This window comes from Physeter macrocephalus, chromosome 16 (genome assembly GCF_002837175.3).
Source record: "Physeter macrocephalus isolate SW-GA chromosome 16, ASM283717v5, whole genome shotgun sequence".
In the NCBI taxonomy this organism is placed as follows: domain Eukaryota; kingdom Metazoa; phylum Chordata; class Mammalia; order Artiodactyla; family Physeteridae; genus Physeter; species Physeter macrocephalus.
The window spans coordinates 382,149-403,691 of record NC_041229.1 but is presented as its reverse complement, the minus strand read 5'-3'; the positions used below and the strand labels follow the sequence as shown (position 1 = coordinate 403,691).

Here is a 21,543-nt window from a genome sequence, read left to right as displayed (position 1 = left end):
CTCTTTCCTCCGCGGCCTCCCGTTGAGATCTGTCTGCTCAGTCCGCCCCACTGCCTGGCCCGCCCCCCCGACTTGCTCTCCCCAAGACCTCCTGAGTCCCCCTCCGTGGCATCCGAGGCGCTCGGCTGTGCTGCCTCACCCACCAACTGCATCCTCTCTGCTTCCCTTCCACCTCCTGCCACCACCGTCCCTGACCCCACGTCCAGCCCGGCGCCTTCCCTCCCTGCAGCGCTCGTGAGAGCTCTGGAAGCTGGCAGACCTGCCTTGGTCCATCGGACGGTAACTCCCCTCCCACCCCGAGGTCTGGGCCAGCCCCGGGGGCACAGGTCTCAGGCCGGGTCCAGAGACCCAGAAAGCAAGCCAGCCCGGCCCTCACGGCCAGCATCCCCTCATGTCCTTCCTCCCTGTGGCCTCTGACCCCCGCTGCCCCCTTTGCCAGGCCTCTGCCATGGCCCAGCGTGGGGGCCTGTGTGTCCCTGGGCCCGCTGGCTGCCACGGGGCCCTTGCCCCGTGGAGCCCCGAGTACCAGCTTCGTCACCGTGCCCCCACCCCCTGCCCGCTTGACTCCATCTGACTGGCCCGACGGCAGCGGCCGCGGCACCCGCTCTCCCTCCTCCTGGATGTGGAATTTGTAGCTTCGCTAGGAGCGCGGCTGGGGCCGAGTCCATTCTGCGAGCTCCACGGGGCCACCCTCTCCGGGTGACTTCACAGGGCTGCCCGTTCACGCCTTCACACACGTGTGCATGCGTGTGTGCTCGTGGCCAGCACCCTATCTGAATGAGTGCACATGTATCCGTGGGCCCACGCGTGGGTCTCCGTTCAGCGGAAGATGAGCTCTCGAGCAGACCAAGGTCGGCTTCCTTGTGCCCGCGGTACGATCCCGGAGAGCACAGGGCTCCACTCGCGGCTCCGAGGACCGTCTCCCTGCACCCTCCGCCTGCCCCCCCGCCCCCCCTTGCCACAGGCTGAGCAGCACCGGCGGGCAGGTCACCCTGGCACAGGCCGAGGTCCCGCCGGGACACGGTCCTGCCCGATTCCAATACGGTGGCAGCAAATGCCCTGGATTGAACACGCCAACCTTTCCCGCCAGCGCCCAGCTCGCTGCACCGCCCAGCATCCTGTGAGGGGTGGGGCAGCATGGGACACAGTGACGCCCACCGGATCAGGCCAGTGCCTGCGGGGCAGGAGCCGAGGGCCCCGCAGATCCTGATACGAGATGGACGGCGGGGCTGGGGGACCGGACGAGCAAAGCCAACAGCTTCTAGCGGACCGGGGCAGCAAGAGCCGCCGGGTGGGCCTCCCCTCCTGCCAGGCTGCCCGGCATGGGTGGGAGCGGTGCGCTCCCTGCAGAGGCTGAGGACACCAGAGCTCAGAAGACTGTGGGACGCTTGCACCCTGGGCTCCGGGAGCTGGGGTGGTGCAACCAGGTCTCCTTGACCCCCCTCCACTGGGGCGGCCCAGGGAGGCTGAGAAGGGCCCAGGGAGGCTGAGAAGGGCCCAGGGCTGCACTGCCTGGTGGGTAGGCAGTGCTGGCTGCAAGGACGGTCCACAGCGTGGAGCCTGGCACAGGTCCTGGTGACCCTGGCTGGCCAGTGAGCAGGGCAGACCCGCCCCCCCCCCACCAAGGGTACGGCCATCAGCCTGGCTCGTCCTCGGTTCCGCAGCTACCGAGGGGGTGAGAGTCAGGACTCCAGAAGCCCTGGCCGTGGTCACCCCATCAGCAAAGCCCGCGGGGGGGCCGGGCGGGGGCTCACCCTTGTGTGCGGCGAGCAGGGGCGCGATGGTGCTCTGGTGCCACACGGTGACCAGCAGCGTCCAAGGCAGCACGATGAGGACAATCGCAAGGATGTCCCGTCTCTTCGGCATCTCCAAGGCTGGCTGGGCCCACAGCTCCTCGTTACCTGAGCGACGGCAGCGGACGGCGGCGAGCACAGGGGAGAAAAGAACAGGAATGGGCCGGGGGGGCCAGGCACGGGGCAGCAGGAAGCTGAATGCTGGCCAGCAGGCCTGACCACGCTCACAACCCACCCATTGCCGAAGCGGGTCTGCGGAGTCCGGCCCTACCGGAGTCTGCTGGGTGGTGCCTTCTGGGGTGGGTCAGGAACCCTGCGGGGTGGACACCTGCAACAGAGAGCAAAGGTGGCGGCCAGAGACCTGGGCAGGACGGGCCCCCGCTGGCCGGCTCGGGACGCACAGCATCGTGTTTTCAGGGTGGAGCCTGGCTTCTGCCGGTCCGTGGGGTGCGGCCAGCCTCTATCCTCACAGGTGGCGGTGGGTGCTGCCCGCTCAGGGTTCAGACACACCTGCCTGGGTTTAACCCCAACTCACTTCTGTGCCTCAGTTTTCTCATCTATGAAACGGGCGCCTTCAGCACCTACTTCCCAAGGCTTCTGGGAATTAAACGCGTTAACACCCGTGGAGCCCGAGGGCGGGCACCAGATGGACACAGCAAGCACTCGGAACGAGTCAGCAGCTGTGATGGTCACAGGCTCGTGCCCAGACGGTTAATTCACAGCCTGGATTAAGGAGTCGGTGCTGGGGTGGACCCGGGCAGGATCTATTCTTGCGAAGCCCCCGCGGAGGTAGGGCGGAGGCCGGGCGCTGCCGCTGGGCGTCAGCCAGGAGACGTGCTCCCGGTGGGGCTGCCACGTCCCGGGGAGACGGCACTCAAATGGCAGCAGCAGGGGCTCCAGGAGAGGTGCCCTGTGGGGAGAGTCCCCTCCGGCCCGGCTGCCCACATGCCAGGAGGCAGGCGCCCAGCCTCCGCGCCGCCATGGGAACTGTCACATCCCAACGTTCACCTTCCTCCTCGCTTGTGAGCTGAGTGCCGTGCAAGATGCAGCTGCGGTCCACAGGAGGAGGCGTAAGGGAGGACAGCCATGGGCGGCCCTGGCCTGTCCCGGTGTGTGGGCCACCCCAGTGCCCAGCACCAGCACACCGAGCCCCCGAGGCCGCTCGCTGCCCACCCGGCCCCCGGCAGACGCGCATCCATCTCCCGCGGAGCTGAGAGCCAGGGCTGAGCAGGATTGGGGCTCCCGTTCTGGAGGCAGCGCGTCCTCCTCCTCGCCTGGTCCTCTCTGCCAGCAGTCCCCATGCCTGGTGCAAGAACCGTGTTGTCTTCCAGTGACGGGCACTGCGGTCTCCCGGGGTGGCCCCCTGCCCCTGCCACCCCTGGCTCCACAGCCTCCTTGGAGGCAGATGGTGCACGGCCCGCCCCCTGCCACCGGGGTTAAACGGTGCAGGCACAGAGCAGGGAATGATCCTATCCAGGGGTGCGAGCTGTCTCCTCCACGCTCCTTGTCGTGGCCCGAGCAGGTGGGAGCCGAGTCCCACCCAGGATGCCTGTCTGGGTCTCTGGTGCTGCGTGAGCTCGTGCTACATCCCCGCCCAGCCCCTGCCCTGCTCCGAGGCCACAGGCAGGGCTGCGAAGGGCTGAGCTGGGGCCTCGGTTTGGTGGGGCCGTCTCAGGCCACGTGACGGGGGTCAGAGGCGCTTCCAGCAGGGCTGGCTAGGAGGTCTCCTCTGGTCCTGGGATCGCCCTGGAGCTTTTCCAGGCATCCTGGTCTTGGGGAGGCTCTGGTTCCGGGGGGGAAGCCGTGGGGAGCTGGCCTGCCCTGGCACTCAGGCAGCTGCGCTGGGGCAGCCTCCAGCCTCCGGCACCTGCCCCTCCCTCGGCCGCGTGGGCTGCAGTTTGAGCAAAGAACAGCTGGTGGGGAGCATTTGTGGGGCCAGAGATGCACTTGACACTCCACGTTCCGTCTTCCCAACACCTGGGCCGCAGGCGCTGACCTCGACCCCTTCCACCTGGAGTTTGCAGAGGCCGTGAGGGTCAGCATCGTGTCCGAGTCACCGTCGGCATGCAGTGGAGCCAGACGTGAATCCAGGCCCTTTGGGTGTGAGCTGCATCAGGAGCTGGGAAGGAGGCTCAGGCCCCAGAGCCCCTGCCGGGAGGCCCCCCTGCGGGCCCCAGCACCTCCCTGCGGGGGCAGAAGCAGGAGGGGACGAGGAGGGGAGGAGGGGCAATGGAAGCAAGGGCCTAGGAGGGAGGCTCTGATCCCATCCGGGCTATCTGGTCAAAACGGCTATGAAAGGAAGGGGGTGGGGTAGGCAGAAGAGCTCTAAAAATAAACTTAGCCACAAACCCAGTTGTGCATTAATTACTCTGGAAGCCATTACGGCTTGAAAACCCCATAACTTTAATGGAGGCTATTATAAGCATAGCAGCAAAATCATGGAGCCAATTACCAGGCGGTTATTAAGCAGAGCAGGGAGAGCCCCCAGCCTTGGAGAGCACCAGCTGGCCAGCAGGGGGCGGGTCTGAGGGAAATGGGGCCTGGGGTTGGGGGCCAGGGAGCAGAGGCCTGGGGGGACCTGGGGTGGGGGCAGGGGAAGCTACCCCAGACCCAGAGGCCCAAGTCTGAGATGGGGCTGCAAGGATGACCACTGGCCACGGCCCACTTTTCCTGCCTGGCCCTGGAGGGGTGCTGGGCAGCCTGCCTGTGGTCCAGGCTCAAGCAGCCGCAGACCCAGGGCTGCCCTGGCCCTTGGTGGGCACGGGCAGAGGAGTCGGTGCAGAGATGGAGGAGGGGCTCGGCCGCATCCAGAGCCAGGAGGAGGGGTGCGGCAGGGAGACTGCGGTGCCTGAAGCAAGGTCCTGCCGGCAGGAGCGAGGGTGGGGCCCGGTGTCCGCTGAGGCCGGGACGCCCCACCAGTCACCGCAGTTCGTGTCCGTGACTGGCCCGCGCCGCCCAGCCCCTCAGCAAGTGCAGACGGGGGGCCTCGGCCGAACACAGACAAGGCTGTGCTGAGGGCGTGTGAGCCCAGTGGGACGGCAGAGGGGACGTGAGGTGGCGGGACAGTGCTCTGGGTGCTCCCCCCTCATCTCCACGCACAGGGCTGGACTGGGAGGTTCTAATGAAGTTTCAGTTCTGCCATTTTAGCACCTCGAGGTTAAGACAGGGCTCTGGTGAGAAAACGGGGTTGGCCAAAGGCCAAAGTCAAAGCAAGAGGCCAGCATAACAGCTTTCCAAGGAGCCCGGTCATGATTCATGGGCCAAGCAGCCCTGGAGACTGGCTACGTCTGGGGAGACCTAGTTACAGGAATTTGCCTCTGGGTTTTAGGGTGTCATGGGTTGTGAGAACCAGGGGGTGTCTGGGACCCAGATGGGGGGCCCCGATGTGTCCAAGGCTGGGCTGCAGCCGGGCAGGCTAGACAGGAGAGGCTGGGCCTGGGGAGGCAGGGCCAGGACAAGGTTGGCTTCAAGGCTGGACGATTCCAAATGCATGGATAGGCTGCCTCCTGAGCTGCAGGATTCAGACGAAAACCTCACCTGCGTCCCAGTTCCTGCGGAGGAGGCTGGTTTAATTCCATTCAGCAAATATTAGTTCAGCATCGGTGGTGGGCAAGGCCCTGCTGGATTCCCCGGACCACACGGCGGCAGGGAAAGGGGCTCCACACGGCTCCGTCCCTTCCCTCGGGGAGGTGCTGCGGAGATGGCATGTGCGTGTGTGTGGCGGGGGTCAGTTTCACACAGACCACCCCAGCCCTCGTCTCTGGAGCAGGGTGGGAGCCGTGGTGCCCATAAGCCCGGGACGGTGGCGGTCACAGGAGACCGCGGGGTGAAGAATCCTTCGAGGTGAGGCGGACACTGCACGTGTCCCGACAACTGCACGATCAGCGGTCCTGTCCCCGACCACACGCTCTTCACTGGCCAGCGTGGCACTGCCCGCTTGGGAAGTGGGCCTGGGGCCCGTCCTGGGAGCTCGCCACCCTCTGGGAGTCGCCCCGCTGGGCACACCGCCTTTGGCCTCAGCGACGACTTCTCGGAAGTGATCCGAGACCTTGGGACACTCGGTGAGCAGCCTGCGCCGCATCCTTTAGAATTGTTATGATGCTTCCCACCAATCTGCACCTCATTTGGAGAACTTTTGCCCTAGACTCGCCTCATGGAATCTTCTGAGAGCATTCAACTTAGTTTTCTTAGAAAGGACACGTTTCTTTCTTTCCAGCTTACGTTCCTTGGTTTATGTCCGTTCTGTGAGGATGAGGACAAGCAGAACTGTTGCCAACAGGCTGGGAACCAACGTTATGGACTCTTGGATCACTGACCGCCAGAGGGGACCCCCAGCCCCCCGAGGACATCGGTCCTGAGTCACTGGAGGAGAGGTGGTGAGGAAAGCACTGCCGTGCCCGCGAGGAAAGAAACGGGCCCGACACCGGCAGCCCGAGTCCCGCTGGGGCCGAGCAGCAGTCAGGGCCCGGGGCTGGGGGGGCCGGGTGGTGGTGTGAGAGGCCGGTGGGGGTGCCAGGGGCTGCAGGAAGCGGGACACGGGGAGGGGTTAACAGCAGACAGCAGGCGGACGTGGTTAGGGCTCCAGTTCTACCCTCCAGCCCCAGACAGTGCTTGGGAGGGAGGCTGGACGCTGTCCCTGAGAGCTGCAGGGGCCCTAATGGGATCAAGGGATTAGTATCGATCCTGCGGTCGCTGCTCAGGACAAGCCAGATGCCAGAGCTAATCAGCTCCTGTCCCGTCAATCCACACTCCATTAACCGGCCCCAGGCCTCTCCTCCCTGGCCACTGCACCCACACCGGCTCCATGGGGGAGGGGGCAGGACACGGGGGCTTCTCCACCCACCATCTCTGTCCTCTTCCTGCTCCTGTCCCCACCACCCGCAGGGGACTGGACACAGAGGGGTCCACAGCTCCTTCCACCCACGAGGAGGGCCTGATGCCCAGGAGGGCTCAGCGTTGGCCCTGCAGCTCACAGCCCTGCCCTGGGCAGGTGGGATTCATTTCTTCGTAAAGCCGGTCCTGTATCTCCACAGCAGCCCGTGAGGCAGGCAGGGAGGTTTCATCCCCATTGTACACGCGAGGAAACCGAGGCTTGGAAAGGCCCAAGGTCCTGGAGTCAGCAGAGCTGCTCACATCCAGGTGCCCCATGCACAGCACTCCCTGCCTGCAGGCCGGCCCCCCTAGGGCCACCCCCAGGAAGGGGCTCCCCAGCGGGGGCTGCGGAGGAGGGATGGCCGGGCCCTGGGGGTTCTGCATCCTGGACCCCAGGCCTCGTGCCGTGTCGTTCCCTTCTCGCCAGGAGACCAGGCCCCGGCTGGGGCCGAAGGACGTCAGCTCAGCTCAGGCTCGTGTAAACCACACGGAACGGCTTTGGGTTTCTTCTGCCCAAGACTCAGGAAACAGGGCATCGGTCGTCTGTTTGAGGTGGTTCCCTCGTTTTCTTTCTTGGTTTTTCAGATATAGCCTTGGGATCAGGTTTGGATTCTTAGTAAAGAGTGAAAATGGGGGTCTGGTCTGCGTGGTCCCCCCTGCATCACTGCAGGAATTTGAACGGAACAAGCTATCAGCCCCAGCGGGTTTGCTGGAGTTCCTAAATCAGCGGCGTGGTCTTCGGGCAGAAGGGTGTCCGCTCGTCCCACAGCCTCCTTGCAGGACGGCTTCACCTGGGGGTTTCCTGCTGCTGCTCTGGGCTGGGCCCGGAGCACACGGGTGACCCACGCTCGGCTCCGGGTGGGGACGGCGACCAGAGGGACTCAGACCGGACGGAGAACTGGGCCGTCGGACAGCTGGGCCGTCGGGCCGGCTGGGCTGAACGCCCCCTGTGAAGAGCCACCACGCGGAGGGTCTTGGGGTGGCCGTGCAGGGCTGCGGGGGAGGGCACCCAGCAGGGAGGTGCTGACGGGAGCCCTGGGCAGGCGGGCAGAGAGTGGCGCGGCCGCGGTCCTCCCCTGCGTGGTGGGGGGGCAGTGAGGGTGGGCCCGGCTCTGCCACCTGTGGACTGGGGAGCGGCCCCTGCATGGAGCCCAGCTTCTGGCCCTCGGCTTGGCCTGGGGTTGGGGGAGGCTTGATCTTGGCAGGAGCTGCCTCCCCGACCCCCTCTTCCCCCTTCCTCCCTGTATCTCTGTCCCTGCCCCCTTCTGGCAACCGCGCCAGCTTTTAAGAGAACGTCACTGTCCCCAAGACGAGTGCCCCTGTGTTCTCCTGCAGCCGACCTGTGGTCACGTGCTTACAGCTCTAACCACCCAGTTCTCCTCCATCTCCACCTTCCGTGGGTCAGGAGCCCAGCCGACGCACGGGGTCCGCCGCGCAGGGGCCCCTGGAGGGCTGAACAGGGTGCACTTGCTTCCACGCCTGGGGTGGAGGGGCGGCAGAGGCCACTGCCCCAAAGTCACAGGACTGTGGGTGGCACTGCCCTCGGCTCCCTGCACCGTGTCCTCGGCCAACACGGCCACCCACGCCCTGGGACCAGCAGGGAGGGCACCCGGGGCAGGTCTGCCGCCGGGACGCGTCCTCCAGGACACTGTGAGCCTGCAGGAGGGACAGCCCATCACCCTGACCACATTCTCCCGGTCACAGGCGTCTCCACACTGAAGGCATGGACGGTGGGCGTCAGGGGTCTCGGGGAACCCTTAGGGCCTGTCCAGCACAGCAGGGAGGCCAGGTCACTTCCCGACCTCAGCTCCCATCTGGCCCCGCAGCCGGCACAGCCGAGGGGTCCCCGTGGCCTCCCCCTCCCCCTGCCTGCTCTGGCCTCAGCCCCCTCCTCCAGCCTGGAGCTGTTCTGTGTCTGGAATGTTCCACGGACTCCTCAAACACAGCAGAGACCCCACCGTCGTCTTTCTTCCCAGAGCACTCCGTCTTCCTCCCCGTCTCGGCGGCCAGCACAGGAATCCCGGGCTGTTCCCAATGCTCCCGGCATCCTCCGGGCCGGGCCCGGACGCCAGTCCAGGCCTGCTCTTTCCTCCGCGGCCTCCCGTTGAGATCTGTCTGCTCAGTCCGCCCCACTGCCTGGCCCGCCCCCCCGACTTGCTCTCCCCAAGACCTCCTGAGTCCCCCTCCGTGGCATCCGAGGCGCTCGGCTGTGCTGCCTCACCCACCAACTGCATCCTCTCTGCTTCCCTTCCACCTCCTGCCACCACCGTCCCTGACCCCACGTCCAGCCCGGCGCCTTCCCTCCCTGCAGCGCTCGTGAGAGCTCTGGAAGCTGGCAGACCTGCCTTGGTCCATCGGACGGTAACTCCCCTCCCACCCCGAGGTCTGGGCCAGCCCCGGGGGCACAGGTCTCAGGCCGGGTCCAGAGACCCAGAAAGCAAGCCAGCCCGGCCCTCACGGCCAGCATCCCCTCATGTCCTTCCTCCCTGTGGCCTCTGACCCCCGCTGCCCCCTTTGCCAGGCCTCTGCCATGGCCCAGCGTGGGGGCCTGTGTGTCCCTGGGCCCGCTGGCTGCCACGGGGCCCTTGCCCCGTGGAGCCCCGAGTACCAGCTTCGTCACCGTGCCCCCACCCCCTGCCCGCTTGACTCCATCTGACTGGCCCGACGGCAGCGGCCGCGGCACCCGCTCTCCCTCCTCCTGGATGTGGAATTTGTAGCTTCGCTAGGAGCGCGGCTGGGGCCGAGTCCATTCTGCGAGCTCCACGGGGCCACCCTCTCCGGGTGACTTCACAGGGCTGCCCGTTCACGCCTTCACACACGTGTGCATGCGTGTGTGCTCGTGGCCAGCACCCTATCTGAATGAGTGCACATGTATCCGTGGGCCCACGCGTGGGTCTCCGTTCAGCGGAAGATGAGCTCTCGAGCAGACCAAGGTCGGCTTCCTTGTGCCCGCGGTACGATCCCGGAGAGCACAGGGCTCCACTCGCGGCTCCGAGGACCGTCTCCCTGCACCCTCCGCCTGCCCCCCCGCCCCCCCTTGCCACAGGCTGAGCAGCACCGGCGGGCAGGTCACCCTGGCACAGGCCGAGGTCCCGCCGGGACACGGTCCTGCCCGATTCCAATACGGTGGCAGCAAATGCCCTGGATTGAACACGCCAACCTTTCCCGCCAGCGCCCAGCTCGCTGCACCGCCCAGCATCCTGTGAGGGGTGGGGCAGCATGGGACACAGTGACGCCCACCGGATCAGGCCAGTGCCTGCGGGGCAGGAGCCGAGGGCCCCGCAGATCCTGATACGAGATGGACGGCGGGGCTGGGGGACCGGACGAGCAAAGCCAACAGCTTCTAGCGGACCGGGGCAGCAAGAGCCGCCGGGTGGGCGCACCGCTCCCTGCAGAGGCTGAGGACACCAGAGCTCAGAAGACTGTGGGACGCTTGCACCCTGGGCTCCGGGAGCTGGGGTGGTGCAACCAGGTCTCCTTGACCCCCCTCCACTGGGGCGGCCCAGGGAGGCTGAGAAGGGCCCAGGGAGGCTGAGAAGGGCCCAGGGCTGCACTGCCTGGTGGGTAGGCAGTGCTGGCTGCAAGGACGGTCCACAGCGTGGAGCCTGGCACAGGTCCTGGTGACCCTGGCTGGCCAGTGAGCAGGGCATGTGGTCTCAGCAAGGCCAGGGGACCAGCACTAAGCCGGCTGGGTAACCTGGAGGTTCTGGCCCTGGAACTGAGGGTCTGACGCCCGTGCAGGGCCCTGGGAGAGGCTGGATTCGGATGCCCTGGAGGGGTGTGAGCGGCCAAAGGCAGTCTGTCCCCACTGCACCGGGCCCCGCCCTCGGGCTATGCAGCCTCCGCTTCCTCTGGTGCTGACGGCTTCCTCTGGTGCTGACGGCGCGTGCGGTTTGGGGTGGGGTGCTGGCCGGGGGAGGCCACCTGGAGCTCCACACCCTCAGCCTTACCCCTCCCCCTTCACAAGCTTTCCCAGGCCTGAGCGTTCCGTGTCCACACAGCGAACGGCCAGCCCGCGTCCTGCGTGAGCTGGTCGGCTTTCGTGTCTGTCCGCAGCCCCCAGGCCATGGACTCCTCTGGATCCAGCCCAGGCCCGGGCCGGACACGGAGCAGGGCTGCACCAGTGTCCCTGTGACTGGGACCCTTCTCGGTGACTCTTACCAGGCCACTTTGGGATCAAATGAGGGGTCCATGGAAAACACTATCACGGCGCCTGGCCCACAGAGAGCGCCACGAATGCTGAGCGACGTCAACTGTAACAGAAATTATAGCAGCAACCATGTTGTTTGAATCCAGCCGAGTCCAAGTGTCTGGAAGAAAAGGGGAAGCCAGGGCACCTCAGCTCCCCTCCTGCGTCAGCACTGACCGGCCTCTGGGCAGTTCTTCTAGCAGATTCCTCCCTCCCAAGGACAAGGCTGTGCCGAGGAGGGTGGTCCACGGGGCGTGGGCTCCGTGGCGGTGTGATGAACGGGATGTCCGGGCTCCTGGCCGCGGGCTGCCTGCCACGGGCTCACGCAGCTCCCTGGGCGGGCATCGCTTTTGCTGTTCCTCTTTTACAGATTCGGAAACTGAGCTGGGCCTGCCCTGGTGTCGGGACACCTTCCTGTCCCCCCCCCCCCATTAGTCCTGTGTCCCTGCCCAGCCTCCAAGATTCGCACCCAGGGCCGGACTGGGGATTTCGGAAGGCCGGGGGTCCGCCGTCTCTCCTCCTGTCTCCAGAGCTGTCAGAGCTGCGGTTCTCCTCCTTCGGGCTGAGCCTGGGGGTGGGGCCCATCGACCCCGGGCTGCTCGTTTCCTGCCCTTTGCCCCTGGAAGCAGGCGAGGGCTCCCGGAAAGCTGCTCTCACCACCTCTGTTTCCTGTTACTCCTGCCGGGTCCCCCGTCCCCTCCCCTGCGTGTTAGCGGCTCGCGCTGCCTGATGAGAGACAGTTCAGGGAAAGTGTTGCAGGAGGTGCAGGGGGTCCAGCCCAAGAAGGCCTGTGAGCCCGAGTGGCAGCACGTGCTCCCCCCGAGAGGCGTGACGGATGGGAGGGTCCCTAAACTCAGCCCCCAGACGGTCGATCCCGCCGACACTGGAGGGTGCAGGGAGACGGTCCTCGGAGCCGCGAGTGGAGCCCTGTGCTCTCCGGGATCGTACCGCGGGCACAAGGAAGCCGACCTTGGTCTGCTCGAGAGCTCATCTTCCGCTGAACGGAGACCCACGCGTGGGTCTGTTTTACAGGCCGTGCATCATACAGCCAGCAGCAGGGCAGCACGACGGCTGAGACGGGGCTGAGCGTCGCGGAGCTGCGTGCAGAGGGGCTGGCCCTGCGCACAGGGCTCCTGGGTCAGAGGGCTCCCGGCCCGGGGACAGGCTCTGCGAGGAAGGCTCCGGGTGGGGGCTCTGGAGGGAGCAGGGCAGGCGACCTGTCCCTACACCGGCCCCACCTGGAGCCCCTGCCTGGCGTGCTCTTCCCTGGCCGAGCTCCTGCCCCACCTCTGGGCGGGCCAGGCGCACTCTCCCAGGGACTGTCATGAGGGCTGGGCCCTGGGGACACGCGGCTGGCACCGGACAGGCGGGGGAGAGCAGGGCTCCATCCTCCCTGGTCCTCGTGGCACCCGCTACTCAGAGCACAGAGGCGTCTGCGGCCTCCCGGAGGGAAGGGCAGGGGGGAGACACCACCGTTGACCGCTCCTGCCCCACAGTCTGGCATCAAGCGACCCGCCAGCCTGATGACCAGGCAGACAAAACACATCCGCACGGTGCGATCCAGCCTGAGCGAGGACGAGGCCCTGACCCCTGTCCCGACGTGATGACCCCGGAGGACGTTGAACTCAGGGAGGGGCAGGCGCAGCAGGGCCAAGCCCACGTGACCCACTTACGGAGGTGGGTAAGTGGTCAGACTCATAGGGACAGAAAGCAGAAAGGTGGCTGTCAGGGCTGGCGACGGGGGGTTTAAAGGGTGCAGAGCTTCCAGTCTGCAAGATGAAAAAGTTCTGGAGATGGATGGTGGCACGACACCGCGAACGTACTTAATGCCAGTAAGCACTTAAAAGCGGTTAAGATGGTACATTTTCATTTTACTTTACGTGTTTTTTTTTTTTTTAACTACAAAAACGAACCTGTCGTCCAGAAGTTCTGGTTAGATGGGTCAGCAATGACACGTCCAGACACTGGGGGGGCTTAACAGGGCTTTCCTTGCAGCGGGGCTGGGTGGGCACCTGTGTGTGGTCCCAGCGCGTGACCCTCCTGCTGGCTGTCCCTTGGGAGCGTTACCATGAGGAAATACGCACGGGGCACGCCTGGGGGACGCAACCCCAGGGGTTCCAGATGAGCTGCTAGGAGTGAGCAAGACGCGGCCAGAGGACGGAATGCACACACACACACACACACACGCACACACGTGCACTCACACGCACGCATGCGTGCACACACTGGAACACACAGGCGCGCACACGCAGGGCAGCCTGCTGGGTCTCCAGTCTTGGGGGTGGGGGGGGGTGGAGGCTGGAATGCTGGTTCTCAGAGAGAGATTTACAGGAGGGAGAGGAAGTTAATATCGGCAGGTGATGAGCTAGGTGAGAAATGCTTCGGCTTTAGTTCAGAAGCTTTCTGAGGGAAAAAGAAAAGAACCTGCTCAGAGGCAGTACGGCAACCCAAGCAGAGCCGCCGGGGAGCAGAGCGGCCCGGGGCCCAACGGGCGGTCCCGCCGTGAGCCGCTCCGCCCTCCTGCTCCGCGCTGTGCGGGGAGGGCTTCCCCGGAGGCCTGGTGTGGCCACTCCACCGGCCGCACCTTCCAGCAACTGGGCCTCCAGGGATGCAGCCTGACACCCCGAGTCCGCTCTGACCTCCAAGGGCATCGGGTCAGTGACGGGGGAGGGGGCTGAGGACGAGCCTGGATTTCCTCAGGCTGCAGAGGCCACCCGGGGGACCCCAATCAGCTAATGGGGACCCAGGGCTTCGGGTCTGGGCTGCGTGGAGCTGGGAGCCCCCAGAAGCGGTCTCGAGCCAGCGAGGGCCCCGATGGCTCACCCAGCCTGAGGATTTCCAGGCTGACCTCACCCCTCTGGTCAGAGTGTGCAAGCACATACCATCCAGGCGGATGATTCACTGGTTTAATTAAGGTTTCGTGTGTATTTTTAATGCGTTGCCTGTGGCCTGAACCAGCTGACCTTCCCTGGGGCCCTGTCAGGGTAGTTTAGCTGGGTCCTCCTGGGCCAGCTACCATGGCAGGAGAGCGAAGGCCCGTGCCGGCTGGTGGGGAAGGAGCCCGGCTCCCAGTGTGGGCCTCTGACCCCGAGCCTGGGGGCTGCTCCCGTGGCCCCGCCGCCTGTCTCTGTCCTGCAAGAGCACAGCGGGCCTGAGAGAGGGAGGGGTGGGCGTCAGGAGACTCAGGTCACAGTCTGGGACCAGGCACCAAAGTGCTGTGTGACCTGAGACAGGAGTGGACCCTCCCTGGGCACCGGCTTCCTCATCTGTAGAAAGAAGGAGGCACCTACGGCCACAGAATCCTAATCCCAGGCCAGACCGTCTACTGGCCTCACCGCTAGTCCATGGCTATGGATGCGAATTCCTGCTCCCAGATCCATCCCCTCTTCCCTTTGCCTTCTCGGCTGGTGGGCTCCCCACTCCTGCCTCCTGCTCCGGGGGCGTCCGTCATGGACAGCTTACCAAGGGAAGCGGTGTAATCTAGGTGGGAAATGTTCACATGCTTCATGCTCCTTTCGTTTCAGATGAGGAGATAGAGGCTCCTGAGATTCTGTCACCCAGAGAGCGGCCGACACAGCTAGGCCTGGAACCAGGCTCAGCCAGCTGACCGCTAATCCCGTCTGGCCCAGGGCCCCTCTCGCTCCACTGGACCAGGGCTCCTTCCCCTAGGTCCAGGGCTGGGAGCCCAGCTCACGTCCCCACCGAGACGCTGGTGGAGGCCGGAACCTCATTTGCTCCTTTTACTTTGAACACACGGGGGCTAAGGAAATGCTCTTTGGTGGGAGGTGCGTCTGCTTCCCTGTGGATCTGGCAGTGTTCATCTACAAAGGCAGACACACACCCCACCTCATTTTCGGTCCCTGGAGAGTCCCTTATTAACCGACCACGTCCCCATCACAGGGGAGGAAACTGAGACTCTGGGTAGCTGGGAGACGGAGGCAAGGCCACATGCTGGGCCCCTCGGCACGCCTGGCACAAAGTAGGCTGTTCCCTAAGTGTCTGTTAGGTGAAATCTTAACTAAATGAGTAATTAAAAAAATTGCTAAGCAAAGCACTATTCACGTTCTAAGTGAGTAACTTGATTAACTGTAACCCTCATTCCTGCCTCACAAACGTCCTGTTATCCCTGCTTAGAGACAAGACACGTGGGGCACAGAGAGGTTAAGCGATGGCCCAAGCCACACAGCTGTGTGCGGCAGAGCCAGGATGTGAGTCCAGCAGCCCACGCTCTCAGCGCCTCACTAAACCAGCTGTGTAGAGCCCAGAACAGCACTTGCCAGGAGAACTTGGGGACGCTGGGCACATCCTACGTGCATCCATGCCATCCAATATGGTGGCCACAGGCCATGTGTGCTACTGTGCTCTTGAAATGTGGCTGGTGTGGCTGCAGGATGCCCACCGGGGAGGGCAAGCAGCCCGCCCCACGTCCAGCGTTGGGCTCTAAGGCTTCTGAGCGCTGGTGAAGTGAACAGCCCAGAGTCCTGAGCCTAAAGAGACTCACGGCCTCAGAGGACAGATTTTTCAACTACTTCACGCAGAAGGAAGCAAGACGGAGAGGAGTGAGGGGGAGGTGACCGCACGTGCCCAGGCTTGCACGGGGGTCAGCAAGGACCCGCAGACCGGGTCCCCTCCTAATACCCACAGCCCTGCCCTCTGGTCTCTGCTCCCCTGCTTCCCTCCCCCCTCCTCATGAAGCAACAATAACGGCTCACGTCTTCTACCTGCAGGACAGGAGAAACCCTGCTGACGGCTCTAATACTGCAGGCAAGGCTCATCCCCAATCCAGCCAACTCTTGAGGTCCAGACTAAGACTCCCCACTTTTGGGCTTATCGGTGGCAAAGCCCTAATCCCTGCCAGGCGCTTGGCTGGGAGGCCGCTATCCTGCTGTCAGCTGGCGTGCTCAGGGAGTACAGATTCATTTTAATATTGGCTGGAGCTAAACCTCATTAGAAAAGTAAATTTGCTGTAGCTGCGGAAAAAAAAAAAAGCAACCCACACAGTCCTTCCTCCTAAAGCTAAACAGAAAACCAGATTTGATTTTGGATTGTCTGATGCTTTACATCCCCAGCACTGGCCCAGAGCCTGGAACACAGTAGGTGCTCAGTGAATGTGTGTGGAAGGGGGCTTTGGAGCGACTTCTGCCCACCCTGCCGGCTTCTAGCACCGATGCCAAGAGGCCACCGGCCTGGGGTTCTCATCAGTTGTGTGGATTTTTGGGGACAACCGCTGTCTGAGACGTGCAGTGACCACACGGACCACCGATTAGACACGGGACCCACGCTGCTGCCATTCGGCAAGGGGACACCAAGCATGCTCTATGCAGAGGCACGGCAGCGGCTGGACAAGGCCCAGAGTCTGGAGGCGTGGGAGTCCTGAGGGGAGCGCAGCAACAGGCCAATGTGACCGGCCCCAGAGTGGGCCAGAGAATTTCTACTCCAAATTCCAGAGCCATCCAGATCCCAGAAGAAGGTGGGGAGGTGAGCGAAATGCAGATGTTACAGTAACATCCACCGAGCACTTCACCTACAAACAGCCTGGTGGGAGAGGCTCCTGGATTCACGGGCCTTCGGGAAACCAGGGCTTAGAGGGCTCCGCTTTTCCCAAAGTCCACCAGCTGGTCACAGAGGGGCTGAGGCTGCCCCGGCCGGGCCAAGCCTGTGCCTTGCACAGCACTACCTCCCTGCCCCCCACCCCATGCTCTCAGCAGGGTCCCCAAAGGCCTTCTGGCCTGGAGGCCTGGAGGCGCAGGAAGGAGGTTTTCATTTTCCTTCTCCCCAGGTGCTGGATCCCCCAGAGTCCACTGAACCCCGGGGCCGGGAGGGGTATGGGGCAGGCACCAAGAGATGGGTCTCCCTGAGAGTCCCAGATCTCAAGGCCTGTCCCCCTTCTGCCTGAGGACCTACCTCTGAAGCCCACATTCGTCCGAGCCTCGGGAAGAGCCCTCCTCAGTAGGCCGTCCCTCCTACTCCACGGAGGGCCTCCTGCCCTGGCTGATGGCCACCGCCAGGGGCATCCTGGAAGAAGGCCCGAGGCTGGCCCACCCGTGCCGCTGGGGCCCCGTCGTCCGTGCCTCCGTGTCTTTGTCTGCTGTCTCTCGTGCTTCCCTGCCTGCCTCAGACTCTCAGATTCTCTCTCTCCCCGAGCCCTGCCTCTCCCCACCTTCAGTTCTCAGGAGAGGGGAGCGCTCAGGCCCCTCCGCGCCAGCTCAGGCCCTCCTCCGGCCAAAGCTGAACCAACACGCTCCCTGATCCTAGAGCCTGGCTCGGGGCAGCTCACCCTGCCGTACCCGCCACGCTTGCAACGCTCCTGCCCTCTCATACGCTGTGCCACGGCCAGAGAGGTACAGCCGCCTGGGGCCCCTCACCCCTCGCCCATCAAAACTACGGTGGGAAAATGCAGGTCCGTCCAGAGGCCCGATGCTGGGGACAGGGCGGGCCCCACCGGCATCTTCCTCTGGAGCCCCCGGTCTCTGCCTGTCCCCATGCTTCAGGTGGACGGTCAGTGGCTGCTGGTCCAGAAACCTCTGTGCACATACTCAACCCAGCACCCGTGAGCCTCCAACAGGCGTGAACAAGGAGGGATTCCCCAGCATCTGCGGGTCAGGAACAGAAATGTGCACAGCAAGCCACTCGGCGCCAGTGCTGAATGGGGCACAAGTCCATCAACCCTCCCTGTTCCATAACCTGGGCAAGCCTTCTCGCTCCCACCCAAAGAGGAGAGGGGAGTGCATGCAGCTCCAGAACCTTTGGGGGTGATGGGCATGGACTGGGCACAATGGATAGTCTCTTTGAAGGTCTCACGGGGAAGGGTCTTTGTTCCAAACAAAGGACGGGGGGGACTTGACGTTTGGCCCAGTACGGGCAGTAGCAGTCACCAGCTAAGCAGGTTTGGGAGGAACTGTCTCAGTCTCTGTGGTGAGGCAGGGAGACACGAGGAACAGAAGGCAAATCTCAGAGGACCCTGGAGCCACCGTCCTGTGAAGCCACCCGCCCCACGACGCCAGTAACTTATGCAGCTGCGCCCCGTTTCCACACAACCACACCGGAGGCGCCACAGGCTCTGTACTGGGACATCCGCGCCCAGTCCTTTGAACTGGTACATGTCACACAGCCCAAGCTCCCGATGGGTACCCCACCCAGACTGGTACCCACGCAGGTAGAGCCGTCCCCACCAGCCTGGGGCAACCAACCGTCCGCAAGGCCGGCTTCAGCGTCTAGGGCAGAGAGCTCCCCGGAGCCCCTGAGACCCAGTTTCTACAAGAATCCAGGCAAATGGTGCCCAGCTGAGACTAGGCCTGGCCAGGGGAGGACGGGGCAGGGGGGCCGGTTAGGGCCTTGTTTACGCGTCTGTGTCTGGGTGGGTGCGGTCTCTCCGACCTCAGCTGCTGGGTCCCAGGCTGTCCCCAGGCAGTTACATCCCTGGCCTCCTACTCCAGTCCCTCCTGCCTCACCTCTCTGTTCCTTCTCGGAAGTTGTGGGCTGTGGCTTGGGAGGGACCAGGACTCCAGGCCGGAGCCCGGCGGCGGAGGGCGGGTGGTGAACTTGGTCATGCCTCCCCCGCCCCCTGCACTGAACGTCCTCAGGACGCTGGGTCCCCTCGCCACCGCTCAGCCCCTCAGGCTCCCGGCAGAGCTTCAGAGACTTAACTTGCCAGAGGCTGGAGGCTCAGAGCTTGGGGACGACGCCGGGGAGCCGCTGCGGCGGGTGCTGGCCCCCGACTCCCGGCCACCGGGAACCACCTGCTAAGGTGGGGAGGGAGGAACCAACGAGCTAAGAGCCTGGCCGGTTGTTGGAAGCTGCCGAGAACCAGCATCCCCTTCCCGCCGGCCCGAGGAGGGCAGGCATCGCCCAGGTTTGGTTTCGCAGCCCCTCGGCGGCGGCAGCGCCTTCCGCCCCGGCCGGGTCCCCAGCTGGCTCTCCAGCCACCCCACTGCACGTACAGCCACGCGCGCGCGCGCGCACACACACACACACACACACACACACACACACGGGCGCGCGCATACGCGCCCGGGAGGACATGGCGCGGGGACCGATGCGGAGGCATAAAGGGGCTCTGTGCGCGGCAGCGGGGGCACTAACCTGCGGCGGCGAGTCCGGATCGTCCCCGGCGCACTCCATCGCGGTGGCGGCCCCTACGCGCCGGCCCCGGCGCCCCCAGGCTCTTGGCCCGGGCCGCGCGCGCCTCCAGCCCCGGGGGCTCTCGGGTTGCGGGCCCCCGGGGGGCCCTTCATCGCTGCGGGGTCCGCGCCGCCCGCCCGCCCGCCGCCCCGGCCCGGCCCTTTTGCGCTCGGCGAGGCGGCGGCCGAGCCCGGGAGCGCGCGGGGGGCGCGGGGCGGAGAGCCGGGAGGGGAGGCCGGGGGCGCAGAGAAGAGCGGGGCGGGCGGGCCCGGGCGCAGGGCGAAGGCGCGGGCACCGGGGCGCGCGGTCGGAGCCCAGCCGACCGGGCCGGCGCGGAGTCCCCTCGGCGGCGGCGGCTGCGCCCGGGCGGCCGCTTCTGTGACAGCGCCGCCAGCCCCGCCCCCGCCCTGCGCCCGCGCCCGCCCCGCCCCGCCTCCGCGCCCCGCCCCGCCCCCGCGCCAGCCCCCGCCCCGAGCGAGCGCAAGCAGCCGGCTGGACCCGCACAGCGGGTGGTCGGTACCACCCTCGCGGGCTGAGGCGGGGCGCGAGGAGGGAAGGACCCCGGAGTGGTACCACCCTCGCGCCCTCCCCGGCCGAGGCGGCCCCGGCCCCTCGCGCTGGAGCTGGGCTGCGGGCGGGGCGACACCGCCAGGCCTCGCTCTCGGGAGTTAAAGCCCTCCAGCCCCCACCCCGCCTCCATCCAGGCCGTTCCTGGCGCCCAGCTTGGCAGCCTTTCTCAAAGGGTGATTGTTTCCGGACTGGGCAGTTGGGGGGCGGTTCTCTGGGACCAGGAGGCAGAGCGGGAGAGTGGGGAGGGTGCGGCCCCCCCTTGGCTTCAGGCACCCGGAGAGGGAGATGGCTGGTGGGGGCGGGTGGTACCTGCCCGGATACAGGGGTGCCTGTGGGGTGGAGCTGGGGTGGGGGGTCCTCGGCTGTCGGGGCACTGCTGCCTTGTCGAAGGCACGCCAAGCTGCTGTGGGTCAGCCTCCCCACCTCCCCCCATCAAAGGACCCTGGACTTTCCGAAGAGAAGGCAGCAGGCCATGTGGGGGATTGGAGGGAGGCTGGAAAGGGATAACAGGAGCAGAGAGGAGCAAAGGGCCAGCAGGTATCCGGAAATGTCAAAGGCTCCTTGGGCCAAGAAGCCCCTGCATGTTCCTTGCCTGTGTGTGCGCGGTGGGCTAGGAGTGTGAGTCCTACGCGTGCGCATGAGAATGTACAGGGTGCAGCTGTAGCCCTCCGTGGAGATACTTCCAAATGCTCTTTTGTCAAGTTGCCAGAGACTTAGAGGCCATCCTTGTATATGTTTTAAGGGTTTGCACTCCCAGCGGCCCTTCTCCCGGACATCTGTAGTCAGGGCCGCCCTGGTCCTCGTCGCAGCCCCGGGGAGGCCAGCTCCAGTAGGTGGGGTTCTGGCCCCAGGGGGACCGGAAAGATGTCAGTGCTTTTTAGTTGCTCAGAGGCCTCCTTCCCTCACTCGGTGACTGACTCTCGACCCTCTGTCAGGTGTTTCTGGATCAAAGTGGTACCACTGGGCAGTGTGTCTCTGTGCACTGGGGGACCCCTTCCCCTGTCACCTTCTCTGGCCTGGTCAGTCAGGAGCCAGGCCCTGCTTCTTGTGCTGAGTATGTGAGGCAGGTGGGGCTCGGGTAGAAGCAGGGGTAGGGGCTTCACAATCAGCTGCTTTGGTCAAGATCTTGAAGTGAGAAAAGGGTCCCACCGAGCATACCGTCTCAGGGACATTTTAAAATATAGTTAATTACTGCCTCTCGGGACAGCTGTCCCTCCCCCCACTCCCTCCTCCATCCTTGTGTTTAACGGCCCTCTATGCCACCAGGGAAGTTCTGCCAAATCTAACCTGAGTACCTCCTGCTGCAGTGCAGGATCCTTTCTTCATTCTTGTAATGAGGCAGGAATTACAGCAAGTCCTACTCTGCTTTTTCCTTCCCCTGTTGGAATAATCCTTGCTCCCTGAGACTGCTGAGAGGCCCTCTCCTGATTCAGTGCTCTCCTTGCCTCCTCGTGGACAGTGGGGGTGGGGGGAAGAGGACGGCGCAGAAAAGCCCGGTGCGGGGGGGCCTGGCCTTCACTTTGCCTGGATACCCACTGCCTCCCTCCCCATTGAGTCACGTGGTACAAAGGGCAGGGCAGAAACCACCCAGAGACCTTTAGTTCTCCCCTCATCTTACAGACAGGGAAGAGAGAGTGCGGAGAGTGGCTGTGAGGACATGACGGGGTCACCCCATCCCTCCATCAGTTCCCCCAGGATGAGGCGCGGCCCCCAGCTGCTGAGCTCGGGAGGAGGCCTGGCTTTCAGGCCGATTCTGAAGGCCCTGCCTGAGTGACCCCCTCCGTGGCCGCCAGTCTCTTCAGGAGCAGTCAGTCGAGAGGTTGGACTAACTGTTCTGGTCCTGACTGCCGCGGCCAGGCCAGCGGGCCGTCTCTGCAGCTGTTCCCGCCTGCCCTCCCTTTGTCTAGCAGGAGGAGAGCCAGATGGGACTGGCGGGGGGGGGGGGGGGGGGGCGGGGCGGGGTGTACCGTCACCATTGTTGGGAGAACAACAGTGACA

General features: G+C 64.8%; 1 long non-coding RNA gene across 1 annotated transcript; it reads right to left on the bottom strand.

Moving 5' to 3' along the window:
* Positions 1–1,756: 1,756 nt before the first annotated feature.
* Positions 1,757–19,075, bottom strand: LOC129392883 (uncharacterized). Its single transcript, XR_008619614.1, has 3 exons — positions 18,937–19,075; positions 2,029–2,121; positions 1,757–1,901 (listed from the first exon to the last, which is right to left on the bottom strand). It is a non-coding gene; the product is annotated as an uncharacterized lncRNA (long non-coding RNA).
* Between the last annotated feature and the right edge of the window lie 2,468 nt (positions 19,076–21,543).